Here is an 18,230-nt window from a genome sequence, read left to right on the forward strand (position 1 = left end):
GGGTACGAAAAAAGGCAATGAGGGTTGGTACTTTAATGCTGGTAGACCTCAGCGTGCTCCAGCAGCCTCAGCAGCAGCTCCTCCTCTTCCTACATATGATCAAGGATCTTCACAAGAAGCACCCTCGTGGTTTTTGTCCTTTCAACAAGACTTCTCCACTTTCTCATCTGAAGTGTGATCCAGGATTCAGAGTATCAAAGATAAAGTCACCTCACTTGATTAGCACATAACCTGGATTAAGGAACATCAAGAAAAATCCTCTAAGGGTGGTGATCCTATGGACATCAGCTTAGCTCCCCGTAGTGAAGCTGATAGTTCTGAAGAAGAAAGTGAGGATAAAGAAGAAGGATCTGAGGAAAAAGAAGGCCACGAAGAAGAAGAAGGTCAGGAAGAAATTTAAGAAGAAGAAGAAGAAGAATAGGAAGATAACTAGCTAATGTTGTATTTATAAGTTGTTTGAGTTGTATGACACTGTTTGAGTTGTTTGACTAGCTGAAGGTGTTTTATGAGTTGTTTGTTTTTGATACTTTTTTAATGTAATTCCTTTTATGTGTAATGACATCTTTGCTGTTATAATATGATTCTATATCCTATCCCTTGTTTCTTTTTGAATAATGACAAAGGGGGAGAAAATTGTTAGCAAAGATGATACAAAATGAGCAAAAGTGTGATATGCTAAAGTGAAATATGGCACATAACTTGTAAAGTGAAGCAAGTAAACGTGAATAAGTTATACAAATATAAGAAATCATAATTTAAGTGATACATGTCTTGTGAATGAATTTAAAGAGCTCATACAAATATGAAAGTAAGAAGTCATACTTTATGAGCTAAAAGATTCATATTGAATAATGTGCTACATGTTGGATAATATGCTATTTGTTTACTTGAAATTTTTTATCATTACTCTTGTCAAATGTTAAAAGGATGCTTATTGTAAGGGGGAGCCTTTTTTCAAAGGAACTCTCACCTTTGCTCCTTGTTTGTCATTATCAAAAAAGAGGAGATTGTTGGCCTAATCGAGCTTTTCAATCAGTTTTGATGATAACAAACAAAGGATAATCTTACTTGGAATGGTTGAGTAATGATGTTTAAGGTTTAACAATAATACAAGGATCATTATGGACCATCAAGCCACATTCACCAACAAGTGATCCAAGAGAAACTCAAAGCAACACTATAATGATCAATGCACGAGGAATCTAAAACCAGTTCAAGCTAAAGTCCAAGGGATTTCAAAGTGACCACGTCATGGAAGATTTTAAGCTTAGAGTATAAGGTTTCAGGATAAGCAATGTAAGTACTTCAAAATTGAATATCTGTTGAAATATCATTTGAAGCTCTTTAGGGGAAATACATGGACTTAAAGACCTATTTTAAAACTTCGAAAAATGTTTTATAAAGGAGTAAAGAAAGAGAGAAAAACATATTTTGGAAACTAAAAATAGAAAACCAAAACATGAACTGTTTAGAAGACTGAAGTCACTGCCCAGAAGATTGAAGAGTCAACTTCATAAAATTGAAGTTTAAGTTGTCGTCTGAAAAATTACTTCAGAAGACCGAAGATTAAGTTCAGTCGTATGAAGATTTATTGGTGAAACACACAAAAAGGAAGAAGCACATCAGAAGACTGAACCCTAACTTCAGTTGTTTGAACCTACAACTTCAGAAGTCTAAACCCCAAGATCAGACGTTTGACCTTGTGTCCAGTTGAAAATTTTCAAAGCTTTAAAGAACTTAGTCGTCTGAGCCTGATACTTTAGAAGTTTGAACACTGTTAATGGTTAAATTTTTTAAATATTTTAAATGTTTTAGATTGGTTTCTTGTGCTCCAAATTTTCTTAAAACTTGGGAAACACTCCAAGTAATCTTGGGTAGCACGAAACTAACTTTATTGGCCTATAAATACATGGTTTTACAAATTGATTCACACCAAGAATTGAAAAATTTGCTCTAAGCTCTCTTGTATTCAAAGTCACTGCTTGCTTAATCTCTTGCTATCTGAAATTGCTGATATTCTGAAAGTGTTGATCATCAATCCCTGAGTTCTACATACTAATTTCTCATCTGGAGAAAAAGGGACTTGGTGAATTCTAATCTTGAGCTTCGAATTATATTTCAAATTTGATGTTTATATTCTGAAGTATATAGATTTGAATTGTTCTAATCAGCTCTGTGTGAGAGCACTCTTTGTACACATCTACTTGCTGTTTCTGTTGTAGTTATTGGACGATTACAGGCTTGTTGGATCATTGACCGAACGAGGGAATATAGTTTGGAGAGGAGGGCTCTAGCCTACTTGAAGGAGTGGTTGTAAAAGGTGTTGTTTTGCCCGAAAAAGGAACTAAGCTAGTAGAATCCTTTGGTGGTTTGCCAAAGATGAGGATGTAGGTCGGGAATAAGCCGAACGTCGTAAAATCTCGGTGTTCTTCTCTTCTCCTTACTCTTTACTTTCTGCATTTTACTTGTATTTGTTGGATGCAAATTGATTGATTGCAGGGCTTAAGTAAAAATTCAGAGAAGACTCTTGATTCTAGAAAGCACGTTTTAATTAACCTTATGCGGAAACCCTCAAGGGAGTACATTGGTTAATTTGTGGAAATCTTGATTAAGAGAGTGCATTACAAAAGGAAAACAAAATAGAACTTGCATATAATCACATGGCTATTATCAAAGGCTGAAAGCATCGAGTTATTGTTTATTTTGATTGATTGATTTCAATATTGTGGTTGGTTGGATTTTATGGTGTGTTTTGGTTTGATTAATTTACTTAAGTTCTTGTTGTTGCACTAAAACAAGTAAAAGTTTTAAAGAAAGGACTAAAAGTTTTAAATAATACAATTCACCCCCCTCTTGGGAGTCATATTCTACTTTCATTAATCTCAATAAAAATCAATCTCAATCAAATACAAGCAATGAGAGTGTAAGCTTATAGTATGATATCTGAAACACTCTTACTAAATGATTTTAACAAGGAGGATGAGTAAGAATGGAAGTAGTAAGCTTGTATATGAAAAATGGGTTTTTGAAAATTCAGGGAATATTTTTATAATGATGTTTGCTAATTGGTGCTAATCAAACCAAATGAAGGAGTATATATAGACACTCCAAAAAATATGGCCGTTGGGGAATCATTTGGTATTTTTGAAAAGTTTAAGTAGGTTTAATAAAAAATAACCTCTATTTAGCCTTTGTAAAAATTGGGTGATCCCGAGAGGTTTGGTTGATCGTATTCAAGGTTTAGTCGACCCATTTGTCAAGTTTGGTCGACAGTGGAGATTTTGAACTATGAATATGGTCTACCGTATCAAAGCGATTTTGAACCCCATCATGGGTTCGGTCTACCAAGTCAAATTTGGTCGGCTACTCAACTATGTTCGGTTGACCGTGGCTAAAAATGAACTATGCATTTGGTCGGCCGAACAGTTGGGGTATCAGACACATGCTGGTTCGGTCGATTGAAGACATTATGTTTAAAAGCTGAACGGTTGACCGTGCGAAGTCAAAATGTTGACTTCTTGACCGTTCGGTCGATCGTGGCATTTATATTGCCAGAGGTTTGGTTAACCATGGCTAAGCCATTTCAGCCAACAGAGGTTCAATCGACTCAACTTAGTATAACTAGATTGGTTCAGTCGATCGAGGCCCTTTCAAAGTTCATTTTTGAACCTGATTTTTATTAGAAGTCACCCCTATTCACATAGGTATAACTTTTGAATTATAAGGGACTTTTCATGTGATGTTTAGGGACCTAATGTCAGTCTAAGTCCTAGACTTTTTAATTAAGCCCAAAATATCTGGCGTCGGTCGACCGAAATCTTTGTTAAATCCATTTTGCCCTTTGAGCTTTTTCAACCTTGTGTGAATAAGCTGTGACATTTTATCTTAGGGGTATTGGTTCCTATAGGTCAAACTATGGTCTCTTGAGCTTATTCAACCTATCATGCATGTGATGCATTAATTATTATAGACCATATGTATTACAAACCCAAATGAATTAAACAGCAAATACAATTCAAAATTATTTAGTCTTCATTTCCTTTACTTCTCCAAACGCCATAATATAATGTGAGCATGGAGTTCTTTATGGCCTCCACCGTATCCATACCCTTGCATGTAAAGTATGGTCCTATTTACAAACTCAAGGAATAGGTATGATACCAAAATATTTCTCATTATCAAAACGGGATATGACCTATAAGGTCAACATGATGTCTGTATCATCTCATTTTAAAGTTTATTTCAAAATTAGAAACTTGACATGTGGTAATCTCACATTCTTTGGGAATGAAGGATTTCCACAATCCGTGAGAATCAGTTCTCATCTTTCACCATGAGTAAGTTTCACGAGAATCTCATTCTTATATGAATTCTATCATTATATCAAATTACCCTCACCGCTTTGCACACTAATGTCCCATAATATAGTATGACTCTAGGATATTATTATATTTAAAATTTATAAATTATTATACTAACAAACCTAGATATCAATAAAAAATGAAATTAATATTATTATGTTATAATAATATAATATAGTGGAGTTTTAAGGCTATATTGTCCCCAATTATTTGAATTAATTAGATTATTAAGTGCTGTTCTTTTTTTTTTTTTTTTAAATTTTGTGATGGTTGAAATATTTGGGACATGAATTAATAGTCATATGCTAGGATTCTCACATTGAATTGCATAGGTGTCACCATTTGGTGTACATTTATGACAATCTTACAATATAAATCAAATAAAAGTACTCACGTAACAAACTAATCCCAAAAACATTTGATAAAAAATATTTTTGGTTATGAGAACCATATGCTGCTTTATAATAATGATAATAATTTAGAAGTAGATGTTTTTCCTTATACATGCATATAGGTGATTAGTGATGTTAAAAAATGTCACTACTTGCTGTGGTAAGAATGGGAATTAATTACTCCAATTTATTGAGCATCCTTGATTAGAAAAAGTAAAACAAAAAAGTACCTTCTAAATAAATTTAATTAATTTTAAGAAATTAAATTTATATCATTTTAAACAAATTAAAAAATAAAAATAAAAATTCACTATATATAAAATTCTTCAACGTTCAACAATGATATCTCCATGTCCTTTGGAAAGGAGATATGAACATCACCATTTTTCATAGTTGTGTAGACTGGATCATGGAGGATCATAGGCTTTGGGATCTGGTGAAGCTGCTCGTACACGATTAATTCAGAACAACTGTGCTAATAGTCATAGTGAGTTTTTGGAGAAATGCTTGAAGCCATTAAAGAATCCAGAGTTCTATGTCAGTCTCCCCTTCAAGAAGAATGAAGATATCAACCCAACTATTCCTTGGCCCAAAATGAGTTGACCCAACTCCAAGGAGAAGGGTTGATTGAACCAACAAAGTCACAGTGAGCTTGCGAAGCCTTTTATGTCAACAAAAGGGCTGAGCAGACTCAAGGAAAAATTCGGCTCATTATCAGCTACCAGCCTCTTAACCATTTCCTTGCTGACAACAAGTTTCCTTTGCCAAACAGAACCACCCTATTTTCACAACTTTCAGAGGCCTAAATATTTTCAAAGTTTGAGTTGAAAGCGGGCTTTTGGCAATTGGGCATCCTCTTGCCCTATCTTGTGAAATAAAACACAGAATCAGTCAAAGCTTCCTTGTTCTTTATCAACCATTAGAGATGCCAACTCTGCCCGACCAAACACTCAACAGGTTAAGAGAAGCTTAGGCCTTACTCACTAATGACTTCAAGAGAACAAGAAAGATTTGAATGAAACCTATAGTCTAGTTTTCATTTGTCACCATTCTAATGTGGAGGATCCACACGGAGTGTGGCAACGATAGAGCATATTGAGTTCAAGACAATCACCTCTATTGTGGGCAAAGAGATCAGTTGGAGGAAAGAGAGGGTCGATCCTTGCTTGTCTATGTTGTTCCTGCTGACTTTGCTTGAGAGAATTCTTTGAGGTGATACATCTCTGCTTCCTAATAGGATTATTCTTCTCTAGAATCCCACATATTGGGATTTTAGAGAAGAAGGACAAGCAGAAATTTGGAGAATCAAGTGACCAGTGTTGTCTTTGTCAGACAACTTTTTCTTTTTGGGTTGTCTTTAACTTTTGCTTTTATGTATTGTCATGGTCAAGTTAGTTTTATCTTTATTAAAAGGCATCTTTAAGGGCGGTTCTCATGTTGGGGTCGGAAAGATGCAAATTGAAGTTGGGGAAGATAGTAAAACTGACTGTCCCATTATCACTCCGCCTTCAAAGAGATTTTGGCGGTAAAGAGAGAGATTGAAACACTGGATTGAATAACTCCCGTGGTAATTTGTCGAGGTCAACATGATTTATGTGGCACAAGCTTTTTCATATATCAATCCATTTGTGTGTTGAAATATGCGGGGTCTGCAAATGGATTTTCTTTGAAACTCCTTGTTTAGATTAGGATCTTGAATAAAATTTATAAAAATAATTAATACATAGCCTAAAATTAATATTCAATTTAATTGGATCCTCCTTTTTGCCATCCAGCAATTGAACTCACGATAGTTACTATACAATCTTGTATAACTTAAATTTATAATATAATAAATCAAACAAATTGAAAATAATAAGTATTATTCTCAATTGATTCTGGTGTAAGATGTTGGTATTAATGGTTCATTGTTTAGAATTTTAAAATATATATTTAATACATATTATTTAACAATCTTTAGTTTTTTTAATTAAATGTATGTTTTTTAATATTTCATTAGTTGATTATTTTTAAATTATTAGCTATTATATTTATGATTTTGTATTTATTACAACAAGAAGTTATTTTTGTTAACTTTTTGAGTCATATACCATTTTGATTATGAAAAATACAAAGTATCTTACCTGTACATTGAGTATATTGAGGAGGATTATTACTTCGCATGCACAGTTGGTAAGGATAAAATAGAAGCTATAAGGAGCTAAAATTCAACATCACCTGGCATATGACAAGGCAATATGAAGTGCAAAAGGAATGAAGATAAAATTTGTCAATTGCAATTGCATTATATTTTCTTTGGGTTTGTAATAATAATATGGTTTGTAATAATTGCATTACATGCATGATAGGATGCATAAGCTCAAAGACCATAGAATGACCTTAGGGATTCGGTCGACTGACATTGGATTTTTGGGTTTAACTTTCAAGGCTATGATTGACCATAGGACGCATCATGACTGAGTCCCTTGAGCCTAATTGCAAACATATACAAATAGGGATAAAATCAATAAAGTCAAAAGGAGAGGAAATATTTTTTAAAGGGCTTCGGGTGACCGAACCTTGGTGTTATAAATGCCTTGGTCGACTGAACCAGCCTAAAGTCAAACTGTTGACTATGGCTCAGGCGAACGAGCTAATTTTGTGTATATTGTCCACGGTCGACCGAACATGAAAGTTCACTTTTTTCACTGTCCTCGGACGATTGAACTTGTAGTTCAAAATAGGCCCGAGCGACCGAATTGTGACATTCGGCAACCCGAACTATGGACTAGGTGCTTGAAACCACGAAAGTTGGGAAATCACCCTGACATTTAGCCAACCGAACTCACCTCAACCACCCAAAGCCTGGAATAGGCTTGTGTCTATTCAGGCGACCGGCCCTATGGACCGGGCAACCAAACCTCTCAGGTTGCTTGATTTTTACCGCATTTAAACTAGGTTAATTTTAATTAAGCACCATTAAGATTTTCTAAAATGACCTTTGTGTCCCCAAACGGTTGTAATTTGTTGAATATCTACAAATGCTCATTCATTTGGAGAGATTAAGGATTGATTAGCAAACTTGATTAACAAAAACTCTCCCAAAATATTTGCAAATTTCTTTTATACTCTTACTACAAGCTTACATTTTTACTCCTACTGATTCTCTCTTGCAAAATCATTTAAGTAAGAGTGTTTTAAGATCATCCATTTCGTTTACAAAAGGTCACACTCTATTGGCTTTTTGAGTCCAATCTCTGTTTTAATGCTGACAAATTCAAGTGTTTCTTATGTGTGTGTTTTATTGCTGAACAAGTATAATTCAGGTTACACATAAGATCAAGAGAATATGGAAGCCAAGACAAGACTTAAAGCTCAAATCTGGAGTATTCCATGATGTCAAAGAGTAAAGAAGAAGAAGAAGACATAATATTTCTTTTGTAATTGAATTTATTTTTATTATTTGGTTTGTAATAATGCACGCATCTGCATGATATGATTATTTGCTCAGACAGGACCATAGATTGACCATAGTGAGCCACAGGACAGTAGATTGACCTTAGGGTTCATCTTCGGTTGACCTTCGATCGACCGATGTTAGATTTTTGGGGTTAACTCTCAAAGACCATAGATTGACTTTAGGTCCCAAAATATCACATGGAAAGTCCCTTATAACTTAAAAGTTATAATTATGTGAACAGGGGTGACTTTGAATAAAAATCTAGACTTAAATGCACGATTTTAATATGCTCGTTTGACTGAACCTGAACCTACATAGACTTTTAGTTGACCGAACCTTCTAGGGTCAATAGTTGACCATTCGGTCGACCACTTTTAAAATGACCTTGCACCGCACGGCCAACCGAACTGGCATATGGGTAATTCCCAACGCTTTAGTCGACCGAACTCTTAGTTGAAATTTGATCTGGTCGACCAAACATCAAAATTTGGTCAACCAAACATGTCCTGGTCGATCGAACCTCGGAGGGTTCAAAATCGTCTTAATGCGGTCGACCAAAACCTCAGTTCAAAAATGTCACGGTCGACCGAATCTCAAATATGGTTGACCGAAACTCTCGGGTTGGAATTTTTTTAAAAGGGCTAAAACGTCATTAATTTTTAATTAAACATTTCCAATATACCAAGTGTGTCCCTAGTGGTCATAATTTTCATAAAATATATAAATACCCTTTCATTTGCTTTGATTAGTGACTTTGATTAACTCTAAATTTCTCTCTAAACCTTTATTAATCAAAGTTCCCTCAAATCAATTTTTATTGATAAAATCATTTCTTTAGGGCATATTTGTTATCAAAACTCTTCCACTCTCTTTCCACTTATTTATTTCAAAATTATTTTTAAAGAGAGTATTTTGTTTGGGCATTTTTTTTTTGTATTTATTGCACAAATATTCTTGAGTCTAAAATTCTAGATTCTCCAAATATTTTTCATTAGTAAAATCTTTGTTGGAGAACATATTTTTCATATATATATATATATATATATATATATATATATTTATTTATTTATTTATATTTTTATTTGAGCAAAAATTATTTGAAGAGCAAAACCCTAGGTTCTCCCATATTTTTTATTGAAATATATTGTTGGAGAAAATTTCGTATTAGGGTTTAAATATATTTAAGCTTCCTTACTCTACTGAGCATAACTCATATCATATTAGAGGGCATGAATTGAGCTATATTGTTGTACATCATCTGCTTAGTATAGAAGCATTGTCTTTGTAGACATATTTTATTGAATATCTGTTGTATTCCAGACGTGTGGTCGGGAGAGGGAGACTAGCTCTGTGAATAGTCCCGAATTTACTCATACCTAGTTAGGAGAGCACCGGATTGGTTTAGATCCAGTTAGGAGAATTAGAAGATGCACCCTCCTACGAAAGTGTGCAAGGTGTTGGCTCCACTTGGTAAGTCAGCTGGGGAATGTTTGCCTCAGAAGGACATTGTAAACGGTTTCTGCTCCACCCATAAGTGAGCAGGTTTAGTGCAAATCCTTGGGGGCAAGCCCAAGGCGGGGACGTAGGCTGGTTTGGCCGAACCTTAATAACAAATATCATGCGTCATCCTCTATCCCTATCTCATTTAAATTACTACACTTTAAATTCAGTATGTGTATACCTATTTATTTATTGTCATATTTATTTGCACGCACACATTAAAATTAAAGGAGATATACTGCACACGTGTATGCCTGTACTCACAGTTTAATTATTTTACATAGACGTTTGTATTATGAAAGGGATATGATATGTGGTGAATTGGCGTAAATGTTTAATTTAGCCAAAATGTTTTAAAACTCAATTCACCCCCCTCTTGGGATCATACCAATTCTAGCACACTCTCATTGCACATTCCTATTTGAAATTGATTTTTAGGAGAGTGAGCTAGAGTTTTCCCTTGGTATTTTATCCATAATTCCCTTGGGAAAACTCTTGAGCTTGTGAGTCTTGCATTCTTGTTACAAGATTCAAGGGCATGTCTTATGCTATTAGCTATTTCATTTTCGACAAGTTAGAATTTGAATATCTCTTATACTTGATACTTGAAAAATTATTCTTGAGATATTTTCTTGTGCTCTAAAGATCTTTGAGATTATTTCTTGTGATTGATATACGTATATTGACTCAAAGATTTATTCACAATACTCTCACATATAAATTGTTATAGTTGCATATAACTGGGAGTTGGGATATAGACTTCACTGAGCTTATACATTCATATCATACTAAAGTGTAATTTGTTGTTGTATTGTGCGTATTGATACACATTTGCTTATTGGAGAAGCACATACATTGTACACAAAAATTATATTGATTATTTGTCGTATTCCAGGCATGGTCTGAGGGGGTGTTAATCTAACCTGTAAGGATTGATTGTAAAGGTTGAGGTCAGCCCTGGTAATTTGACTTGATATTGTATTTGGTACCACTTCACCCATTAAGTGAGCATTAGTGGAATCTTCGAGCTTACGAGCTAAGGCGGGGATGTAGGCAGTATTGGCCGAATCCTGATAACATATTGTGTGTGCACTTTACATTTTCTCAATTTATGTACTACACATGTATGTTATTTTCAATTGACTTTAAATGCTGCGCATGATTTAATATCCACACATCATATTTATCTGCTCATTTGAGATTGCATAGACAGACCCTAGGTTGTGAAATACTGCTGTTTATATAAATTGGCCTAGGAAAGTTTAAATTTCCAATTCAGCCCCCCTCTTGGGAACACACCAATTCCAACAATTGGTATTAGAGCCTCATTGCATAGACTTAAACGTTCTTTTTCTAAAGATCGCAATGATTCTAGTTGGTGTATCCTCATTTGATGAGGGTCGTTCACCTACTAGGCCTTCGGTGTTTTTTGGTGTTGATTACACTACTTAGAAATTAAAGATGAGCATATTTGTAAAATCGATGGATTTGAAGGCTTGGCAGATGATTGTTAAAGGAAGTTGTGCTTTGATAAATGAAAATAATTTTAGGGTAATTAATTTAAATGCCATGGACATGTTATATTGTGCTTTAGAGTCTAACATTTTTCGAGAGATCAGGCTTGCAAAAGTGCACAGGAAAATTGGGATGAGCTTGAAAGAAAATATAGGGAGTCCCAAGAGAAAGAGATCTCTTCTCCGAATGCTCCAAGCTCAAATAATCAGGAGGAGGTAAATCATGGACTAGTAACGCTAATTGACAAAGAGGTATATGATTTTGACTCTGCCTCTATTGATGATTCTTATGCTAAATCCCAGGATATTTTATATGATGAATCATCCATTGTTTCTAATAATGATAATGCATGTATTGATTCATGTGATATATATTTTGACAAATATTGTGATGAATCAATCATTGGAATTAATGAATAAAGCATGCCCTCTCCTAAAAAACTAGAAATTGCTTTACTTAGGATGCATAAGCTTTTGGCCATGATGTCTAAGTAGAAAATAGTCTTCAAAAATGAAAGTAGAGGGTTAGAAAAACTATTAGGAGATCTAAAATATTGTCATGCTATCCTTGAGAATAAAAAGAAAGAGAAAGTTTTGAAATTTATATGCTTAGAGAAAGAAATAGATGATTATTCTAGAACTACACTCAAATTTATAAATGAAAAGAATAATCATGATAAACCCTTGGAAGTTAAAAGGCACAATATTTTCAAAAAGGGTTCAAATCTATCAAATCTATCCCATATTCTTTTGAATGCCTCATTTAGTAAAAATAAAATAAATAAGCACAAGTTTTCACGTATATACAAAACATGCTTATCTGATGAAGGAAAAGGGCACATACAATATAACTGTACATTTAAAGGTGCCAGAGGCATAAACAAGGAAATGATGTGAGTAATCATGAAGGAAAACCTTTTGAGACCAAAGGAAGAAAGGAGTCATATTAAAATTACATAATTATTAGATTCTTCCTTAGTGCATAGGATTAGCCATAGGGGGTATTGTAGGCTTGGGGAGTGGTGTGTGCTTCAAATGAAAGTTCTTAGTATATACTTTCACTTCTATTTTGTAACACTAAGAACCTTAGTGAATCAAGCCAATGTGGAAACTTAGGACATATATCCAATCTGACCTTAATAGAAATATATCAATTGTGACTAGATAAAATGTGAGAATATTGGCAGAAGACTGGTTGAGGTTTTCAATCCACTTCCAAATGGACAAAGGCATCCGTGCCTCGTTTATAATTCCTAATGCTTAACTCATGATTAAATATGAAAATTTAAAGTTAAGCACACTCTTGTCCATTGCACCAAATTGAGTTTTGTGAAATTCACCTTGTTATGTCCCTAAACTCATCTTTTAACATAAAAGTCTTGATCAAAATCTCAGTCATCACTCTAGGTATAAGCACTCATGATAATAAATGTCCATTCCACTAAGTGCTTATTAAGAAGAAATCCTTCATAATCAGATTAGAGGGCATCCACTAGGGGAATCAAGCTTGTTATCTAAGTAAATCAAAATATTCTCTTTGAGAAAATCTAGTAAATCCTCGATTTTGGCTCACCATCCCATCTATAGAACTCTTTACCAAACCACGATGATATCTGGTAAAGATTCTACCTTTTCATTGGCTCGTATCCTTACTTTAAATTGTGAGCATATCTAAAGGATATTTTCCATTCTCCAAAGAACATTGTTCATAGCAAGAAGAGGGGGGGGGGGGGGTAGCGTGCACTGGGGCTGGAGAGGAAGGCCGCACCATAGGAGAAAAAAAGAATTTATTTTTTTTGGTGAGACACACAAGGGAGGCCAAACCACAGAAAGTTTCTTGGAAAAATTAATTTTTTTGGGAGCTTTCTTGTGGTTTTCTTTTGGGGGTACTGCGAAGATACTCACACACCCAACAAAGGAGAGTTGGAAGCATGCAAAAAATAATATCTTTTCAGAATCAGAAGGCGGCGAACAACGGTGGTGTTCGAGGTGTTCATGACGCGCGACGGCGGTGCGGCGAGTGTTGATCTTTACCGTACGCTCCAAATAGAAGAAAATATGGTGAAATCTGTTATGTTGGATTTAATTTTCGGAATGAACTAAATTTTTGTATTCTAGGAAAACGATGTAGCCAGTTTCGAACTATGCTTGCTCTTTTATGCTAATCTGAAGTAGTTTTCATTAATGTTTGTTTGAGTTATTCTGTGCCTAATGCTTTTAATTAACTGGCCATTAATTAAATGATTTTAGTCTTGTGATTTGCTACCGAAAGGGTGGATTATAGGATAGATCTTGGATAATTCAGCGTAGGTAAATATAGAGATCGAAAGACTTGTATGAACCTACGTAACATTAAAAATCGAGGGTCTTACTGCGTTCTTACATTATTAATTTGCATACTCTTATGTTAAATAATAAACAAGAATAGGTTCTGATTGGCTATCGAAAGAGGTTTTTGAAAAAATTGGCGATTTGCTAACAAACAGAGAAAACGAAGTTGAATTAGCTAAATGAGTAAAGCATAGTGAGAAACTAGGTGAAATCGGTTTCCTAGAAGTTTTCACCATCATCAATTTGACACACGGTATCCAGTTTTAAATTCTCCTAAATAGTTTATTTAAAGTAGCTTTGTTTAAATTTCGAAGTCTAAAATTATTAATTTTTCTAAATAAAATCAAGGTTAGTAAAATTTCAGTACTTGGTAAAATTAAGACATCAATCCCTGAGGACGATACTCTACACATCATTATATTATAAAACTACGATACTGTGCACTTGCAATTTGCGCCGGTCAAAAGTAAACCAATATAAATATACAACGAAAATCGAACTGCACAATTAATTTAGCTAAACATGCACAATAAAGCAGTAAATAGAGATGACACCCAGAAATGTTATCGAGGTTCAGCAAACTGCCTACGTCCCCACCTTGGCTAACAAGCACAAGAATTACCACTATAAGCTCACTTAACGGGTGGAGCGGCACTTAAACAATCAAGTCAATTATAGCACAGGGTTGACTTGAACCTTTACATACAATCCTTACTAGGCTAGATTACCGCCCCCTCGGGCCACGCCTGGAATACAACAGATTTCACAATAAAATTTGCATACAACTAATATGCTTCTTAACTAAGGAGATTATGTATCAATGTAATCAATACACCACTGAATGATATGATAAGATAAGTTCAATGTAGTCTTAGTGTTTACTCTAAAAAATTTATACAAATATTGCAATCAGTACGTGAGAGTGTAAGTGATATGTGTCAAAATAATAGTCTCAATCACAATGCAGCAACAAAATCACAAGCACACTTCAAATATCTCAACAAATATTTTTCTCAAAATAAACCACAAGAGATATTCAAAAATGGTTTAAGAAATTTATTTGATCTTTGTGTCAAGATGATAATATCAATCAAAAGATATAGCAACAAAGATCTTTAGCACTCAAGCAAATATCTCAAAATGCATAAACCAAAAGCTCAATGAAGTATTCTTAAGGAAGACTTATTAACAAAGTCTCCTAGAAACACTTAGGGCTTACTCTCAAGATAAATAAATTTCAATCAACACCAAACAAGTGAGAGTGTAAGCGTAATGAGAAGAACACTCAAGCACATTTACAAAGTGATTTTAGCTATAAGAGTGAGTAAGAATGAGTGTAGGATGCTTGAAAATGAGAGTAGAAATTTTTGAGTTTCAGAGGATATTTGGTAATTAAGATTGTTAATCAGTTACTAATTTTTGCAAATGAGGGGTTTTATATAGAATTCCCCAAGATTATAACCGTTCAGTACATATTGATCGCTTTAGAAAAGGTTTAAGTGAGGTTAATAAAATTTAACAGCATTTTAACCTCGATAAATTTCGCTAACCTGAGAGCACCGGTCGACCGTACTTAAGGTTCGGTTGACTGAGTGTCTCAGTTCGGTCAAATAGGAGTATTTTGACCTGAAAAGATGTGAAATTAGGATACCATCCCAAGAGGGGGGTGAATTGGGATTTTAAAAACTTTCTTTTAATTCCTTTTAAGAATACTTAACTTCTTTTATTATTTAACCAATTCTTTGACTTGTTTGTTTAATTTTTCAAACACACAATAACTTGGTTTCTTTTATACAATCAAGAACACAACTAATTAAACATCCAATCTTCAACCACACTATTCAAGCCAATCAAACACAATTGGAAAGCAAAACAACCAAGTCAAGATTAAGATAATTGCATCACTATGTAGATTGATGAAAGCATTCAAGATTCAATACTCTTGTTATATAAACACACTCCAATCAATATCAAACTTAAACAATTTAACTTTCAGTTTTTGTTTGGTTTGCAACCTTGTAGTGAATTTGAATCAAACCTTGTATTAATGAATTTGCTTCTTCGATATGATGTTCAATATAAAATCCAATCACTCTTTCCAAATATTTAGGATTCAAATAAACTCTTGGTAAATTTATCTTTGGGTGTTTAACCAAGTAACGTACTCCCGTATGGTTTTCACAAAGTAAGGTTTAACCAACGTACTCTCTTTCGGTTTTCGCGATCACAAATCAAAATTGAACCTTATGTTTACTTGATTCCCAAATATACGTAGTATATATGATTTTCAATTTAAACCATCAACGCAATTTAAATATGCTGAAAATAAAGATACAAATCAAATATTTATGTACAAAAAATTTGCTCCTAAAAGAGCTGATTAGTACAACAATTCAGAACTATAATATACTTCAAAGTAAATAACAATATGGAAATTAACTTGAAGCTCAATGAAGTATATCACCGATTAATTCTTTCAATGATTGAAAGATTTAGAATTTTTAGCACAATTCCGGAGGAAGAAGTTCAGCAAAAACTTGGTTGAATTCGTGCAAGTTGAGAGCAAAAGAGAGCCTTGAGAATTTGAGAGCAATTGAGAGAGATTTTGAATTTTTGCTGAATTTGAATTCTTGGTGTGTTGATTAAATGATATTTGAAGTTTATTTATAGACTTTAAAAGGTATGTAACTTGTTACTCAAGTGACTTGGAGTATTCCCCAAGTTTTCACAAAGTTTGAGCCCTAAGCAAACCATTTAAAAAATGTTTCCGTTGAGGTTTTTTAAAAATTCTGTTTGTGGTAGTCGCCTGCCCCAATCTGGCAGTCACCTGGCATGTTATTTTTAAAGGGGCAGTAGGGTGGCAGTTGCCTACCAAGACACAGCCAGTGGCTTACCTTGACCACCCAAGCGCCTGTCATGGTTCAGGCAGTCTACTGGCGGAATACAATGCTGCTGTCAGCTTCGAGCATCCTTCAGTATTTTAGTCATAACCTTTTCCTAGTAACTCCAAATTTGATGATATTGGTATAAAATGAAAGCTAAGATAAAATCCTACAACTTTTATGTTGAACAATTTTTAAAATAAAGGGTTTTTGATAGATAAAAATGCACCTCAATGCGGATGTAGAAAAATTAATAGCATTTGGAAAATCCTCTTTTTGGTGCTTTTCATTCCAAAAATGATTCTAACCTTTTTGAAATAATTTTTGACCTTATAAAAATATTTTCCAAGTATGTTAAAAGGTATCTAGGTCTAATAAATTAACCTAAGAGTTTCATGTATCCATATTGAAATTATTTGAAGTACTTACATGAAATTTCCTAGACTCTTTCAAATTTTCAATTTTTGAATTCCTTGAGGTCTTTATGCTTGTTTCATCTTTATTTAAGATTTCATCAAGTTCTCTTAAATACTCATTCTCTTATGATCTTCAAGATTTATCTTTAAATCCATTTTTGAATCCATGCTTTAAGCTTCATATAATCATCTTTCTTTGAAATATAAGCTTTCATGAATTCTTTAACTTTGCATTCATCATTGAGTCCTGAAAATACATCACTTAAACAAAGCATGTTAAGTTCTACTTATTTGTTAGTATCACAATAAGATGTTAAGCCTTGTAAGGCCAACAAAATGGTCGACCAAGTGGAAGGTGATTTTCTGATCTGCGTGGTTTGGTCAACCTAAGTGAGTTCGGTTGACCGAACTGATTGAACTTTGGTTGACCGAGATATTTTGAACTTAAGGGTTTGGTCAACTAGGTAGTTGGAAATTCCCACGTGGGGGTTTAGTTGACGAGGGCATTGCCTATATATTCTTAGTCGGTTGACTGAGAGGTCAACATGTTGACCCGGTGGGGGTTCAGTCGACCGAACGTCTCAGTGTAACTGAGTTCGGTCGACTGAACATGCAAATTTGGGCATTTTTGGTCCTTTTCAATTTATAATGTTGTCCCTGTTTATATGATGATTAATTTAATTTTAATTGGACACTCTTTTATGCATGCATGGGGGATCTAAGGTCAGTCTAGGTCTTTTTGAGCTTATCTATCTAATTATGCATGTAATGTATTGATTATTACAGACCATTTCTTATTTACTATTACAAACCCAAAAAAGAAATGAATTGAAATACAACATAATATAGTTTTTAAGGTCTTCAAGCTCTACTTCATGTGTCATTAATTTGATTTGTTATACCTGCATATAAACTAGATAGCCATCAAATACTTGAGTATTTGTCATTATCAAAACCAAGTGTGACTTATGAGGTTAACATTCTCCCCCTTTTTGATGATGACAAATACACCATACAAAAAGTGGGCATAGCCTTGAAAGGCTCCACCCGACAATATGCATAATGCAAAAAAAAAATTTCAATGCAAATAATTTTTCAAGGACTAAGTACTACTACCTAATTTTTGAGGACTGAGTATTACTACCCAATTTTTTGCCTCTCATCTCTATCTCCCTATTTTGGCTATTGGGTATGATACATTAATACACAAGATAAGTTTCAAAAATTTTTTAAAAATTTCGGCAGTATGCCGTTTGAAAATAGGACATTTTGCCAAAAATACCTGCATAAAAATGACCTGTTTTGAGTTTTAAGATCAACAATTTATCCACAACTACTTAACCCAAATAGTTCCTTAATGATCAAGACGTAAAACATAAATACAATCATCATCAT

Source organism: Malania oleifera, chromosome 1 (assembly GCF_029873635.1).
Source record: "Malania oleifera isolate guangnan ecotype guangnan chromosome 1, ASM2987363v1, whole genome shotgun sequence".
NCBI classification, from domain to species: Eukaryota; Viridiplantae; Streptophyta; class Magnoliopsida; order Santalales; family Ximeniaceae; genus Malania; species Malania oleifera.